The sequence below is a fragment of the Carya illinoinensis genome, chromosome 11 (genome assembly GCF_018687715.1).
Source record: "Carya illinoinensis cultivar Pawnee chromosome 11, C.illinoinensisPawnee_v1, whole genome shotgun sequence".
NCBI lineage: Eukaryota > Viridiplantae > Streptophyta > Magnoliopsida > Fagales > Juglandaceae > Carya > Carya illinoinensis.
Window position 1 is genome coordinate 30,561,216 of NC_056762.1, and position 17,388 is coordinate 30,578,603.

The window sequence follows — 17,388 nt, forward strand, 5'->3', positions numbered from 1 at the left end:
GATCTGGAGAATGGTGAAGTGGAATGGGGTGAGTATTTGTGTGATGACCCGCTTTTGAGCGTATTTTCGCTGAAATAATTGTTTTTATTTTAATTAATATATTAGTTATTTATTTTAATTTATTTGCGTTTTAAAATTGGTTTTTAATTTATTTGATGTTGTGTTTTATTTCTTTAAGTTGTTTTGTGGTTTTTAATCTTTTTGGCGGTTTAGTTTTGTTTTCCCGGAGTGAGGATTGGACCTCATCCTTTCCCTACAGCTCTTTTCCTTTTTTCTCTTCTTTTTTTCCTTTTTCTTTTTCTTTTTCCTTCTTTCTTTTTCTTCTTCTCTTCTCTCTCTTCCCGCTAGAGCCCCCCCCGGTCTCTCTCTCTCTTCTCTCTCCTCACCCACGCCGGAAACGGTTCCACCCTCGACCCGCCGCCGTCCGGCCGCCGTGGTCGACACCACCCCCACCATCCTCTTCGTCTCCCTCCAGCACACCACCCCTCCGAAGGCCACCCCCAACCGGCCGGCCGTTTGGCCGGAAAACGCCCAACAAAGCCGCACGGTTTTTCCTCCGTTCCGCCGCCGTCGCTCCACCTCCGGCCACCATTTCTTCACCACTTCATCACCGGTCCCTTGCCGTCCTAACCCACTCATTTCCGGCCTCCAACGACCACCGGAACAGCTCCTACGAGCTTGCTTTCCGTTTTGGGTAATCCGGCCTCCCACCGCCGTTTCTGCCGCCACCCACGGCCAACCACCACTTCCAATAGCTTCACAACCATCCCTAGACCATTCCCTATCAATTTCGTGTCCTAGTTTGTCCCCGTTCAAAAGTGGGTTTTTCAAACCCACGGCCACAGTGAATTTTCACTGTGACGTTGCTTTTTCGCCGCCGTTTGCAATGCCGCTTGTTTTCTAAAATTGCCATATAGCGCTGTAAGTATTTTCCAAACCCTATTTTCAGATTTAAATATATATTGCTCATTCAATTTATTTAATCTGCTGGTTGGTTGATTCCGGACTGAGTCCGAGGAGTTCGGGGGTCGGATGGATGGAGGACGGAGTTGCTTGTTTTATTGATATATGTTGGTTGGTTATTTTTGTGCATTGTTATGGCATTGCATGGTGCATGCACGTGTGTTTGTGAAATTGTGAGAAAAGCCTGTGTATTGGCGTAAGTATATTACGGGTGCGTGTGTATCACGAGCCCAAGCCGGGATGGGTTATTATCTCGGTGGAGCTCCTCTGGTCACTCGTGAGCGGAATAAACTGAGTGATGTCCCCTGAGTTGTCGCTAGACGACGGGAGCGGGACTGGGGGATGCTTGGTTACGAACGCGCCGGGGCGTGGAACCGGGCATCGCCCTACTCACCGACTCCGTGGCCCTTCGCTGGCGAGGGCTAGAGGATGCTTGGCTACGAACGCGCTGGGCGCGGAACTGGGTATCGCTCGTTAGGTGTCACATGCGTAGTGGTACTCTGCGGTGTGGCACTGGAGCCAGGGTGTGCGGATGACCCGTAGGGGAGGTCATGGTGCATACGGTTAAATTTGGATAATGGTTTGAGAGGCCAAATGGGACTTTTGGCGAGATATTGGGCCAAATGTGACTTTTGGCGTGTTAGTTAGAAAGGTTGTGTGTTTTTGGGTCAAATGGGTTTTTGGCGTGTGTGGAAAACTTGTGTTTTATGGGTTTTGTGCATTGGGCATGGTTCATGCATATTGTTTGAGTTCTATATGTGTTATTATCTGGTAGTGTTTGGGTTTTACTTACCTGCGGTACCATTTTTGGTTCCGTAGCTTTTGGTGCAGAGTTCGAGGAGGAGGAGGAGGAGGCTGAGCCCGAGGATGCGGCTCCGCCGGGTTGCTGATGTCATGCTTTGTATTTGATATTTTATTATATGCGTGTTTTGTAATATTTTATTTATGTATGTTTTAAACAGCTTGTATTATGTTAAGAAAATTCTGGTACTTAGTTATGACTTTCGTTATCCGCTGCGTGTTCTTCCGTGCACATTTGTTGCCTTTGCACACACTCGGCACCCGTCGATAGGATGGTGACCCGGGTTGTCACCATCCGGACGTCTCGATTTCCCCGTGTTCGGGCGTGGAGATTTGGGGGCGTCACAATTTGAGAGTGAGGGTCAAGCTTAATGTGAATGAACCTCTCCTACGGGGGTCTAAGTTGTCTGTTGGAGGTGGTCAGTCAGTTTGGATTCGATTTTCTTACGAGCGATTGCCTAATTTCTGCTACTGGTGTGGGCGATTGGGTCATGTTGATAAAGACTGCAATGAAAGGGAGGGTCTTTCTGGTCTGGACGGTGCTACAGTTTTTCAACCATATGGTGTGTGGTTACGATCCGGTAGTTTCAATGAGAAGAAGAATTCCGTACGGAGTCTATTTTCAGGGGAAGCAAAAATTGATTCTGTTAAAGAGAATTCTGGTCCGACTAGTTCGTTGAAAAACCCTGCCCCTTCGTCGGCAACGGAACCAGGTCTTGCTGCTGGGAATAGTTTAGCCAGCAATTTTGGCGTTGGTCAAACTGTAATGGTTACAACTCCCATGGAGAAGATGGCTGATTTTCAGGAAGTTTTGTTATCAAGTAACGTATTTTGTAAGATTTCAAACGGCTTGTTGAAAGCAGTTGGTGGTAATGGGATCAGTGAAGAAGGTGTTAACGGGACTCTAGAGGGGGTGGATGGAGCTTTTGAAGAAGTTTCTGGTGGGTCTTTTGATATTGGGCTTGTTGAGGTTTCGGTGGAGGTAGGACCATCTGTTGTGGAGCTGTCCAACCCATTAAAGAAGCCAGCTTCGGCATACGGAAGTAAAAGAATTGGAAGGCTGTCGTTTAAGTCCAAAACGTCAAAACCTAAGTCTTCTTTTGATGTTGAGACTCAAGATAGCGGCAGAAAGAGGAAACAGAGCAGCACCCATACGGAATCTGTTAGGCAGGTCCGAACGAGATATGAGGCTAGGAGATTTTCTGAAGCACCAATTCACACGGATGCAGCGCTGGAGGGATGTACTGAGCTATCAGCGGTGGCTGTTGAACAACACCGCCGGCAGCCATGAAAGTCCTTGCTTGGAATGCCCGTTGGCTTGGGAACCCACGAGGCATTCGCCACCTCTGCGCTCTGACGAAAAGGGAAGCTCCCGATGTTCTTTTCCTTCAAGAGAGCCGGCTTAGTGTTCAAGATGCTGAAAACTGTAAGTTTAAACTTGGTTTTTCTAATTGTTTAGCAGTATGTTCAAATGGTAGAAAAGGGGGCCTTGCTCTATATTGGGGGAAAGAAGTTGCACTTTCTATTGTTAATTTTTCTTCCATTCACATAGATGCTGAAATTAGTGATGATAATGTAGTTAGAGGGCGTTGGTTTTTAACAGCTTTGTATGGGGTTCCCGAAACCCATTTACGGCATAGAACCTGGTCTCTTCTTAGGAGTATTAGACGCTCACGTGGGGAGGCATGGTTAGCCATGGGTGATCTGAATGAAACGATGTTCCATCATGAGAAATAGGAGGGGAATCCTAAACCAGAAATTCAGTTATCTACTTTCCGAGATGTTGTTGAGGAGTGTGAGTTGCGTGACTTGGGGTTCACTGGGTATAAATTTACGTGGTCAAATATGAGAGAAGGTTATGCTTGTATCAATGAACGTTTGGATAGGTTTCTTGCCAATTCCACTTGGTGGAATTCTTATCCGAATGCGAAGGTGGTTCATGGCTTTACGGCTTATTCTGACCATCTTCCGATTTGGTTGGAATTGGAGGGTGATACAAATTTTCCTTATAAAAAGAAAAAACTATTTTGGTTTGAGGAAATGTGGGTTGGAAATCTAGATTGTGAAGCTATCATCAAGGATACATGGAGAATGGGTAATGTTCATTCATGATTGGAGGATGTGGCGGATATGATTAGGAAGAGTGGGGCCAAGCAGCAGCATTGGAACAGAAATTGCTTTGGGAATGTTCAGAAAAAGCTTCAACAAGCTAATTTGAAATTGCAGCAGGTATATGAGGATCATCGGGGGTTGGATGTTTCAGCCTTAAATGTTGCTAGAAAAGATATTGCTATCTGGTTGGAGAGAGATGAGGTGATGTGGAGACAATGTTTTAAGGCTCTATGGTTAAAAGAAGGTGATCATAATTCACGATACTTTCATATGAAAGCATCTCAACGAAGAAAAAAGAATTGTTTGCAAAGAATTCAGGATGAACAAGGGCAGTGGCATGAGAAGGCTCATATGGACAATGTTATTTTGGGTTATTTTAGTGAGTTGTTGTAACAACCCGCTAGAAATTCAATTGTGAAATTTCTATTAACTTTAGGAACCTCGTGAAGACCCCATAATTTTTCACGAATCCATTAATCGTATAGGTTTTTGTCTAACTACATAGTTAGTGTTATTATTTACTATAGTATCAGAAGTGTGTTTTTGATTATTGGAGATAGTTAGAAGTGTCAAAATGTATTATGGTTTGTGCCATTAGACTCGGAGGGTTATTTAAGGTCTTATGGCGCAATAATATTTTTTCATATTTTAGAACAAAACGTCTGTTCAAAACTATAGATATTATTGGATAAAAATATCTTGAATTGATTTTTGTAGATATTATTAGGTAAGAGAGTCCTACACTCCACTCTCACTCCGGGTAAGAGAGTCTTACACTTAACTCTCACTTCAGGTAAGAGAGTCTTACACTTAACTCTTACTCCAGTCTCATCTCTTCCATATCTCATCCATAAGTATCTCCAGCCACCTCTCCTCACAAAATTATTTTCATTTATACTTTCCATTAAAAGAATATCAAACACTCTCTCTCGGACAGCTTTTAGGAGTTCTTTTGCATGCCCATTTCGAAGCTTTTGTAAGTGTTTTATCATAAAGTCTCCTTCATATAAGTTGTTCCTTTTTTAGTCTAGTTTACATGGATATCTTATTTGTCCCATTTGAAGATCATTTGGTCAGTCAAATATTATTTAAACTATAGAAAGGTCATTCTGGAAGATAAACTGGAGAATATGTTATAGTTTGGAGTTTTTGACCAAGCTAATGGATAGATATTGGTCCGAAATTTTTATGGAGTATTGTTAACATGTATATATGACTATTGGTTGAGTATTTTTGCATGATTAAAGGTTTTGATGAAATATTTTCTTAGATTTAGAAACTTAGAAACTGGAAGAGGAAAAATAGTTTCTGTTTTGAGAAAGTTTAACTCTTTGGTGGTCTAAACCTAATCCAATGACTTTGATAATTTTATTGGAGGATCCTAAGCATCTTATATACATGTTATATTATTATTTTGAAGATATTTGATATTAGTTTCAAAGATATGAAATTTTATGCAAAGAGATATTCAAATAAGCCAAAGTGTGGATGTTCTTGGCTAAATTTATGTTTTTGTTAATTTTTAACCATGTGATCTTGAATTAGAAGCTTATATATTTTTTAAGATATCTTTTTAAACCATGTGATGGTTTGGTTTGAAGATCACATATTTATAAGTCATAAATCAAAAGGTTGATCAAAACAAGTTGGAAACAAAAATCAATAGAAATAGCATATGGAAATTTCGGCCCTATGGAGTTTTAATAGTTGTGATTAGTTTTAAATTTTTCTAAATTGATATTTGAATTGAGGATAAAATTTATATGATGCATGTAAATTTTGGTGACTTTTGGAGTTAGTATGCAAAATCCTTAAATTATGGGTAAAACGGTCATTTTCTTATATGCAGAGAGTAAAATGGAAATTTTACTCTTTAAGTTAGTATTTTCTATATTTCAATTTATTAGTGATTTAGTACTAACTTTTAAAATCACTAATTACAGTTCCTCGTGATCGCGCTTAAAGTTTTATAAGAAATGCGGAGATCGAGGTAAGTTAGCTTTTAACTTACTAGCAATCTATTGTGTATGTATGCTAAGTAAAGGAACTACAGTGTATGTATGTGTGTTATCATATATGTCATGCCATGCCAAGTTATCACTTAATTGTCTATTATACAGAATTTATTCTGTCATCAATTTTTATCTGTTACATAATATATTCTGTCATGTATTATTGTACCTTACAAGTACGTCATGCTAAGTATACCATCTATTACATGCATGACAAGTCATGTAATATTTATTGTTGCAAGTATGTCATGTTAAATATATTGTCTAATATATGTTATGTCATGTTACGAAATGTTTCTATCTCAAGTTGGTCATGTATTTCAAGTTATGTTCAAGTCACGTTATGTTACGTCAGGGTTTCAGTCATTTCGTATTCCAGTCACGTTTCATCTTGATTACTTATGTATGGGGTCACAGCAATTGTGACGCATACACTACGTGAGACACAGCAATTGTGACACGTAGAATACATGGGGCCACAACAACTGTGAAGTATGTATTTAAGCAGTTAAAGAATAAGTTTCCGTAAAATACATGGGGCCACAACAACTGTGGAGTATGTATTTACACGTAGAATACATGGGGCCACAACAACTGTGGAGTATGTATTTTTCATGTTAAGTCAAGTTTGTGTAGAATACATGGGGCCACAACAACTGTGGAATATGTATTTACACGTAGAATATATGGGATCACAACAACTGTGGCGTATGTATTTTTCATGTTAAGTCAAGTTTCAAATCAAGTTCATGTCAAGTCAAGTTCAATTCATGTTTCAATTTAAGTTATGTCAATTATGCTATGTTGTACGCCAAGTTATGCTTTAATTATTTATGAATTTGATTATGCATTTATGTTTTTACTGTCATCCATGCATCATTAGCTTGTGTGGAAGTTTTTTGTTAACTTACTGAGATTTGTAATCAAATCTCACTTTGGTAGTCCCAACTACCATTCCCCCCGAATGGTAGATCTTGTTACAGGACCTGAAGGAGAATCAGGAGCTGATCAACTAGACACAGTTGACTAAGCGACGGTGCGACGTCAATGTTAATATAGTAGTTAACGTAAATTACTACTTGTACAATGGAGTTGCATCTCTAGCACTTTTTGGATCATAACCATTTTGGACTAGTGTTGTGATCTATTCAATGAGTCTTTACGTATGAAGTATGTTTTAAGCATTTGGGATATTTTCAATTTGGTGCATAGTATTGCTAAAGAAAAAAATTATCCGCTGCGAATATTGCATAATGTTAGATGCATGTTAGGAACATTGCATCTTATATGTCATGAACGGGGGCAGGTAATCTTGTGTTGCATGTTTCGACATTTCAAATGTCCGTCCGATCCCAAACGGAATTTGGGGGCGTCACAGTTGTTCTCTTCTTCAAATCCGACTGCTTCATTAGATTTCCTACATGATTTAAGGGGAAGAGTCACTCTAAGTATGAATGAAGAGCTGACCCGTGTATATTCTGATGATGAGGTTCAGATAGCTTTGCAACAAATGAATCCCTCTAAGGCTTCGGGCCCGGATGGCATGTCGCCAATATTTTTCCAAAAAAATTGGCAAGAGGTTGGAAGTTCAGTGACTGCAGCAGTGCTGCATGCCCTTAATGCAGGTTCTTTTCCTTCTTCTATTAATCACACCTTTATTTATTTGATTCCCAAGAAGAAATCTCCAATAAGAGTTACGGATTATAGACCTATTAGCCTATGCAATGTGGTTTATAAACTGATTGCAAAGGTCATTGCAAATAGGCTGAAACTGGTTTTATCTCATATCATTGGGGAATGTCAAAGTGCATTTGTGCCCAGGCGTCTCATTACTGATAATGTCCTTATAGCTTATGAAGTGATTCATTATTTGAGGCTTAAGCGAACAGGGAGTAAGGGTTTTATGTCTTTGAAATTGGATATGAGCAAAGCGTATGATCGGGTGGAGTGGGGCTTTTTGAAATCTGTCATGGAGGTATTGGGTTTTAGTGAGGAGTTTGTGAGGCTGATTATGCAGTGTGTTAGCTCAGTTTCTTTCTCGGTGCTTATTAATGGGGAACCTAAGGGGCCTATTTTTCCTTCTAGAGGGCTCTGACAAGGGGACCCTTTGTCTCCCTATCTTTTTCTCTTATGTTCTGAAGGTTTAACATCTTTATTAAAAGAAGCGGGTTTGAGGAGACAACTTTCAAGCATTAAAATATGTAGAGGGGCCCCGAACATTACTCATTTATTATTTGCTGATGATAGCTTAATCTTTTGCAAAGCTGATTTAGAAGAAAACAGACGGATTCAAGCTATTTTGGCAAAGTATGAGGAAGTCTCTGGTCAGCGGATAAACAGGGAAAAAACAGCAATGGTTTTCAGTAGAAATGTGTCCAGGAGAACCCAAAAAGATATTAAAAATTTATGGGGTAATTCTGACATTCAGCAGTACGAGAGGTATCTCGAGTTGCCACCTTTAGTAGGAAGATCTAGAGGCCGAGCATTTCAGTCCATTAAACAGAGGGTGTGGCAGAAGCTACAAATTTGGAAAGAAAAATTGCTTTCTCAAGGGGGTAAGGAAATCTTGATAAAAGTAGTCGCACTTTCAATTCCATCCTATTCTATGAGCTGTTTCCTTCTTCCTTCTACTTTATGTGATGATTTGGAGGCTATGATGGCCCGTTTTTGGTGGGGTCTTAAAGATAATGAAAGGAAAATACATTGGTTAAGCTGGAATAAAATGTGTTCTTCGAAAGCCTGGGGCAGATTGGGTTTTAAAAAGCTGAAAATTCATAATTTAGCTATGTTAGCTAAACAAGGGTGGCGTTTGCTCCAAGATGAGGGTTCTTTACTCCATAGACTTCTAAAGGCTAAATATTTTCCATCTTCAAATTTTTTGACAGCCGAGTTGGGTCGATGTCCTTCTTACTCTTGGAGAGGGATTTAGGAGGCTAGAAAGTGGGCTGTGGATGGGAGTAGATGGAGGATAGGTGATGGCACTAGTGTTAATATTTGGAGTGATAAGTGGATTCCAGGTCATACCTCTTTGGAGAAGGAGGGTATTGAGATAAGAAGGAGAATTGAACAGGATAGTGTTAATAGTCTATTCTCTGAAAATTCTGTTTCTTGGGATATAGACAAACTTGGAGCTCTCTTTAATCCAAGTTTAGTTATGGAAATTCTGAAAATGCCGTGTGGTGCTGTGAATCAAGGAGATAAAAGGATGTGGGAGTTTGAAAGAACTGGTGCTTTTGGTGTCAGAAGTTGCTACCGGTTCATTATGGATAAACAAGGCTTTCAAGCAGCTGAATCTTCTAATGCTATATCTCAAAGAGTGCTTTGGAAACATTTATGGAAGTTGCCGATTCTAAACAAGATAAAAATTTTTGCGTGGCGTGCTTGCAAAGATGGATTACCAATAAAGACTAATCTTTTGATAAAACATGTTTCTATCAATGGGATTTGCAGTTTCTGTAAGGAGCAGGAAGAGGGAGTTTATCACGCATTGGTGGGCTGTAAATTTCTGGAGGGAACTTGGCTGAAAGTTCTACCTTCTATGCATGCAACATCTCATTCAAATTTTTTTGATCTTGCTTTCCAGTTTTGTTTGGACAAGCGTTGGGAGAGTTTATCTATATTCTTCACAGTGGCTTGGGGTTTTTGGTATAGACGCAATAAGTTTTATCATGATCAAATTGTTGTTTCTCCATATCATGCTGCTGATCATGCTTTATCTGTGTTGAAAAGTTATAAATCTGTACAAAAGCAGAACCGACGGCAAGTGCAAGCTCTTTATCACTGAAAGGTGCCTCAAGCAGATTTTCTCAAGCTTAATGTTGATGGTTCTTTGCATATAGCAGCTGGAAAAGCTAGAACTAGAGCTATATTACGAGATAATATGGGCAGCATTCTATGGCAGCAGCACTACCAGAAGTATTTGTTGATGAAGTGGAGCATATTAAACTTTTAGCTATCTTTCATGGGTTACAGCTTTGTGCAGGTATGGGTATTTCTAATATCCAAGTGGAAAGTGATTGCCTTATGGTAATTGAAGCTTTAAACAATGATAGTATGTCCAATTCACAGTATGGAGGGATGTATTTGGAGATTAAAAAGTTGTCTTCTTTGTTCCGAAATTGCTTGTTTATACATGTTTATAGAGAAGCTAACAAGGCTGCCCATTCTTTAGCTCAACATAGTAGGCATCTTGATAGTATTACAACTTGGTGGGATTGTATTCTGGATTTTTTATCTCAAACCTTATGGTTTGATTTATGTCTGTAATCTTCTCTTTGATTTAATGAAGTTGGAAGTTTGAGTATCAAAAAAAAAAAAAAAAGAGAAGGGATATTTTAGAAATAGAAATACTATTTTCTTTTTTGGAAAAATCTAATTACAAGCATAATTACGTACTAATATGTGCACTAATCTAATATGATTGGTCAAAAAGTACATTTTATTGAAAATAATACTAATTTAAATTTTGAATATGCAGGAATCAGTATTGGTACACAAATTAGTACGCAATTTTGCTTATATGTAACAAAACTCTTTTTTTTTTTTAGACAGAAGATGAATGTCAAGTATTAAAGCGAAAATCTTTTAGATCAATTAATATAAAAAGTATTGATATTTTGACACTTTATAATTATAAAGTATACTTGTAGTAAGCAATGAATTTATAATATATTTGACCACTTTGACTTGTAGGTGCACAAGTCCTACAATTATGATACTATTTAGATAGTGAGTTGAAATGAAAGTTGAAAATTAAATAAAATATGGTTAGAATATTATTTTGGAATGTATGTTGATTTCATATTGCTCCAAATTTAAAGAGGTTTACTAAGGATTTTGGAAAGATAAGAAATAATAATATTTACTTTTCTGAGTAAGACTACTAAACGATAATTACGTACTTCACCATACGCCGAGGAGATTTATAGTTATCTTTTCTAAATATGGCTCGACTAATTGACTACAAACTCTTTATAGGTCTTGTTATGAAGTTCTTCCTTCAAGTGAAAAAAAAAATTAAAAAAAAAAACTAAACTAAACTTATACAGGTGTGTGTGTATGCATAATTAAGTAATTAGGCAATTTTTTCTTAAATGATAAAATAATAAAAATAAAAGTATTTTTACCACAAATAATACTACTTTTCATCTTAAATTTTAGCAATCCCTTTGTAATTAGACTAGTAGGTTTCTAAATTTTATAATTTTCAAGCACAATGCATGCGACACATTCTAAATGGTTAAGGCCCCGTTTGGTTGTTGAGGTGCACTGAAATCAATTCAATTCAATTTAATTTTAAACTGAGTCTAATATCTAAATATACAACTCTCAAATTATTCAACTCATCTCAATCAAAAACCTTCTTATACATGGGACTCACAACATTTTTCAACTCAACACCTTTTTACACATAGAAGCACAACATTTTTTAATTTCTCATAAATAAATCTAAACTCATCTTATACATCTAAATACATCTAAGGTGGGCCTTACAAAAATCACTTTAACATCTCAACTCACTATTATTCATAAAGAATTCAACTCATCTCAACATCTAAACATAGCCTTAATCTATATTTGTACATCAGTACTACTAGTACTACTAGGAGAGATCGATCCATACATGCATTATGACAACGATCAAGATCGAAGATGGATGATCATAAGGATCCGTAATTTTAGTTAAATTCTAGCTGTGTATGTGCTAGCATTACTTCAATTCAAATTAATGTACTTGAGTTTGAGTTAACGTACAATACATGGACGTAAATAAATAAGTAAAAAGAGTAATAATGTACGTACGTACGTACGTATCGCCCATGCAATCGTCCTAGTGGGAATAGAGTATTGTTAGGGCTTGGTCTCTTGGGATCAGCTAAGAATTTAGGCAAATTGGATGTATGTCCCAACTCTTACAGTAATCTTTATTGACAAGGCCAGAAATAGGACTGTTCATCCGGATTCCGACCTGGGAATTCGGATACACCCAAATCGGAATCCGGATTTGAAATCCGGGCCGAAACCCGAACCGAGTTAGCTCGGGTCAAATCCAGACCGGAACCCGGATGAACCTGAGTTTTGTAAAACCTGAATTCCGGGTTCTGGATTGAACCCGGTTTTTTTTTTCTTTAAAAGCATTTTTTTTTAATAAAAACCTATATTATATTAAAGATTTTTTAAGAAAAATCAATGTTGAAAAGCATAATTCTCTTTATGTAAAAGCTTATATTTATTATAGAAATTTTTAAAAAAATGTTGAAAATCATATTTGTTTTTCTAGGAGGTAATGTTAAAAAGCATAACATTGTCCAGAATATTAAAATATATAAAAATAAAAAACTAAAATATATGCAATCCACTACATATTACATTATATTACAAAATATAAAATTACATGAGTTACATATCAATGACATAGTCATTTGGTGTGATTTAATCACACCAAATAAAACTTCAAGTATATTCACTGTAGCCACCCAAACAGAAGATAACCGCCACATTGAATTGCTAGTATATTCTCTTGCAGCCACCCAAACTGAAGAGTAAGAATATATTTCAACAGAGAAAAACACAAATCATGGAAATGAACACTACCAACTAGCTTAAACTATTCTCAACCCTATGTCTGCAATCAGCAGAAATTTCAAACTATAACACGACCATAAAACAAAAGCAATGAAAAGATGGCCTGGACTTAACTTGCACAAAACAGTGGTTGGGACTCATCTTCCATCACATAACCCAGAGATCAGCTTCCTTTTATAAGGAGCCAGGTAACAGTTCGATCAGTTGTAATAATTAGAGACCTCAGGGAGGCCGTAGTTGTGAAACTTCTACTCAGAAGTTAAGGGGCACAAAGATAATCTAAAGGTAAACTAGAGAACCAAGAACCAAAGCGTGCAAAATGTAATCATTGCTGCTTTGAAAAAGGCTGTAAGTGGTGCAGCGTATATGAAGACACTACAAGAGAAGTGAGCTTTTATGACCAAAATTTAATGACCAAAATGACTATTTCTTACCGTTTTCGTAGGAAATAATCATTTTGGTCACTAAATTTTGGTCACAAAAGCTCGCTTCTCTCGTAGTGAGATGATGATGGGGAAAATACGTTTATGGCTGAATTATCTTGAAGCAATCCATCTGGTCCTGAACTATTGACCTGCCAATGAATAAAATAATCGCACCCAACTTTGAGAGTGTAACCTTTTAGCACCTGCTTTCTGGTATTTGCCTCAGTAAGTACCTCCAATTCCTAACCAGCCATTTCAGAAACTCAATGATTTGATTTCCACATATTGTAAATCTTTTCCAACTTCATATACATAAATGTGAACTTTATAATTTCCTTTTCTTTGATAGGAAAACTTGCATGCATGCACTTTGAAATATAAGAGCAAAACGCATACCATGATGAATAAATAATCTTATGCAATAAAGCCAACAACTTATCAATATAATAATAAATAAATAAATAATGTCAACTTCTAAATTTTAAATTTCCCCACCTTCGCTTTTGACTGGATAAAATCATCCAAACTAAGTGGTCTTAAGACTGGACCTACACCACTTTTGTCTCCCTGTAAAATAATTAAAACGAATGCAAAAGGTAGATAAAAGGAAATTATTTAAGATTTTAAAAATATCAGAAGTTGAATGATTAAACAATAAGGTTAAGACCCACATATACAAGTGTATTAGGAATGGCAAAATAACAGGAATGCAGTTTAATTATATCATCAACATATATGCTAGAGAATCCATCTCCATCTCAGAGAGAGAGAGAGAGAGAGAGAGAGAGAGAGAGAGAGAGAGAGAGAGAGAGAGAGAGAGAGAGAGAGAGAGAGAGAGAGAGGTGTACATTCAGCCTCAGTTGAGGCTTCTTGGAGCCAGATTATGAATTTGCAGAAAATTTTACAGGTTTCTCTGATCATGCTTAGCAAATTCACAACCATGAATATGGAAAAGAAAAGCCCATACACAAAAATGAAAATTCAAGTTTTTGGCAAACAAAGTCCTAAAAAAATCACCTTCTTTCTAGATGTATATGGTCACGTTGGAATGTAAACTACTTCATCTTCTCTGATCATGCTTAGCAAATTCACAACCATGAATATGGAAAAGAAAAGCCCATAAACAAAAATGAAAATTCAAGTTTTTGGCAAACAGAGTCCTAAAAAAATCACCTTCTTTCTAGATGTATATGGTCACGTTGGAATGTAAACTACTTCATCTTCTCTGATCATGCTCAACAAATTCACAACCATGAATATGGAAAATAAAAGCAAAGAAAGTTTGATATGAAACTGAGATTATTTGTCTTTAAAAGAAACAGAATCCTGAGCAGAAAATATGCAATCATACATTCCTGGACATATAATAAATCATATAGTTCCAATGCGTAATCCAGAAATATTATCCTCCCATTTTCCAAAGAAATATCACATATATAAGTTGGGAAGGGCGCACAAATCTACAGAGAGAGAGAGAGAGAGAGAGAGAGAGAGAGAGAGAGAGAGAGAGAGAGAGAGAGTTTACTTGGGAGTTCATGTAGTTCAATGACCCCTGATGAGCAAACTGACATTTTTTTTTTAATCACCAACAATGCAGAAACAGAACACGGTAAGATAATATTTTTCCTTCGTTCAACTAAACAGACCTAACCCAAAAAATACCTTATAGTTTCAGGCTTCGGCTAAGAAAGAACAAACCCAACATAGAGAAGAAAGAAAACATATGGAAGCTTCTGCTAGTCACCGGCACTTCCACCGTTCGGCATCACAGAAAGCATATCAGAACCTTCTGCTATCAATGAAACCGAAAGAAACACAAAAACCCAATGCGTAAACAGACCTAAACATGTACATAGCAACAAACCCAATCTTCTAGTGCTTAGAAAAATTTTTTTTTTTTCCTTTGTTCAACCAAACAGATCTAACCCATAAAAATATTCCTCAAACCTTCAAAAAATTCTCACCGAAACAAACCAGAAATCAACAAATAGAGAAGAAAGAAAGCATACCCAAACATAATAGAACCCAAAAAGAAAAGAGATCTAGCCAAACACTTCCACCGTTCGGCATCGCAGATAGCACAAAGAGAGATGAGAGACAAATTTCGGTAGCACCTAAGGCATAGCAGAGCAGAAAGAGAGAGAGAGAGAGCAGATGAGAGAAGGTGAATCGGGGGGAAGGAGGCGTAAGGCATCGCCCCATCAGAGACCATAGAGAGAGAGAGAGCAGAGCAGAGAGAAGAGATGGAGCAGTCCTGTCTGAGAGTGAAACCGTGGGGTTGGGGGGGCCGGGGGGGAAGGACGAAGAAGCGGCTAGGGCATGAATAATTTGCTTTTATATTAAACCCGGGTACCGGTTTTTAATCCTGTACCCGAGTTTTAAAACCGCATCCGAGCCGGATAGACCCAGATTTAAAGATGCGGGTACCAGCCCGGATTTATTTCAATCCAGAACCCGTAACCAAAATCAGTTTGTCCGGATTCCAGACTGGGCCAGGTAAAACCCGGCCCATATGAACAGCCCTAGCCAGAAATCTTACTTAATTTCTTGTTATAAATTCTTATAAATTACCCGACCTCTTCCATGAAGGAATATTATTTGCCTGGCAAAATCTCAAGAATCGTGACAATGGATCGATCTTCTTCACGGAGCAGTCATTCTTCTGATTATTCTAGTAGCGACGTTATTTGGCTGGCTTCTTGAGAAGTGCATAACCCTATAATTATTACTAAGGCATATTAGTGATATTTAATGGATGATCACGATCATCACTTACATTTGATCTCAATCTTGCACAGATCAAGGAGCAAAATCAGCTTAGCTTCCATACTTCGCAACTTGCAATCCTGTGTATACAACAGTGCAATTCTTAGCTTTATTTGTAAATATTATGGCAGTAATTACTTGCCTTATTTGTAAACGTTAGCAGTGTATAAATAGGAATATTTTGTAATACAAAGTGTGGTTGAATAACAAAACACCAACGTGTTTCAAAATCTCTATATGGTATTAAGAGACCTTTAGCACTTCAAGAGAGGCCTGGCTTCAACTGACCCGTCTCTTTGCAAATCGCTCACGTACGCGAGTTATGTAACTTAAGGATAATTTAACATCCTTGAACCGTGGATCCAAAAGTGTCACCGAATACTTGCAACAAGTCAAGTCCACTGCTGATGAGCTTGCACTTATTGATTCTCCTCTCACGGATGATGACCTCACGCTCTACATACTTAATGGGTTGGGATCTGAGTTTCGTGACATTGCTGGTCCTATTCATACCCGTGAGAATCCTTTTACATTTGAAGAACTGCATGACCTCCTTAAGTCATGAAACTTATCTCAAAAGACTCAAGACTTTGCAGTAGACAACCATTGCCACTGCCAACTATCATCAGAAGCGAACCTCTCAGTCCTCGACCCACAAAGGCAAGTCACAACATCACAATAAATTTTGACAAAATCAGCGGAGCTCTCATTTCAACAATAATTCTCAGTCTTCATCAAAAAATGCAGTGACCTGCCAATTCTGCTCTACACCTGGTCATACAGCACGTCAATGTCGAAAATTTTGGAACTCCTCTTCTCCCAATGCCAACTGTGCTGATGCAAGCTCCTCCCCTGATAAACCTTGGGTGGTCGACTCTGGTGCCTCTCACCACACTACCTCAGACATGTCAAAGCTCTCTGTACACTCCGAGTATGATGGTACCGATAAAGTAATCATTGGGGATGGTTCAGGTTTAGCAATTTCTCACATTGGCACTGTATATTTACAGCTTCCAAATCGCACTCTCACTCTTAATAACACTCTTCATGTTCCTACCATTCATAAAAACCTGATTTCAGTGCATGAATTTACCAAAACTAATAATCTTGCTCTTGAGTTTCATCCCTTTCATTTCCTTGTGAAGGATCTGACATCGGGGGCGACGCTAATGCAAGGTCAATGTGACAACGGCATCTATTCTCTTCCAGCTTCATCATGCAAGGCTGCTTCCTCGCCAATGGCTTTCACCACTGATTGTGTCTCCTCTGATATTTGGCATAACTGTTTGGGTCACCCCTCTTGAAAAATTGTTCATCATTTAATAAAAATGTATCAGCTTCCATCCAATAAAAATACTTCTCATTCTCTATGTTCTGCATGCTCCATCAATAAAAGTCATAAACTATCATTTCACTCTTCTAGCATTTCTAGTTCGGCTCCTCTTCAATATCTGTTTACAGATGTTTGGGGTCCAGCCCCTCATAACTCACTTGAAGGTTATCGCTACTATGTACTCTTTGTTGACCACTACACTAAATATTGCTGGTATTTTCCTCTCAAACTCAAATATGAAGTTTCCATCATTTTTCCTCAATTAAAAACCATTCTTGAAAAGCAATTTTCTCTTCCAATTAAACATCTTTACTCGGAAAATGGAGGCGAGTTTGTGGCTCTCAAACACTACCTCAGTCAGCACGGCATTTGTCATCTCACCACTGCTCCA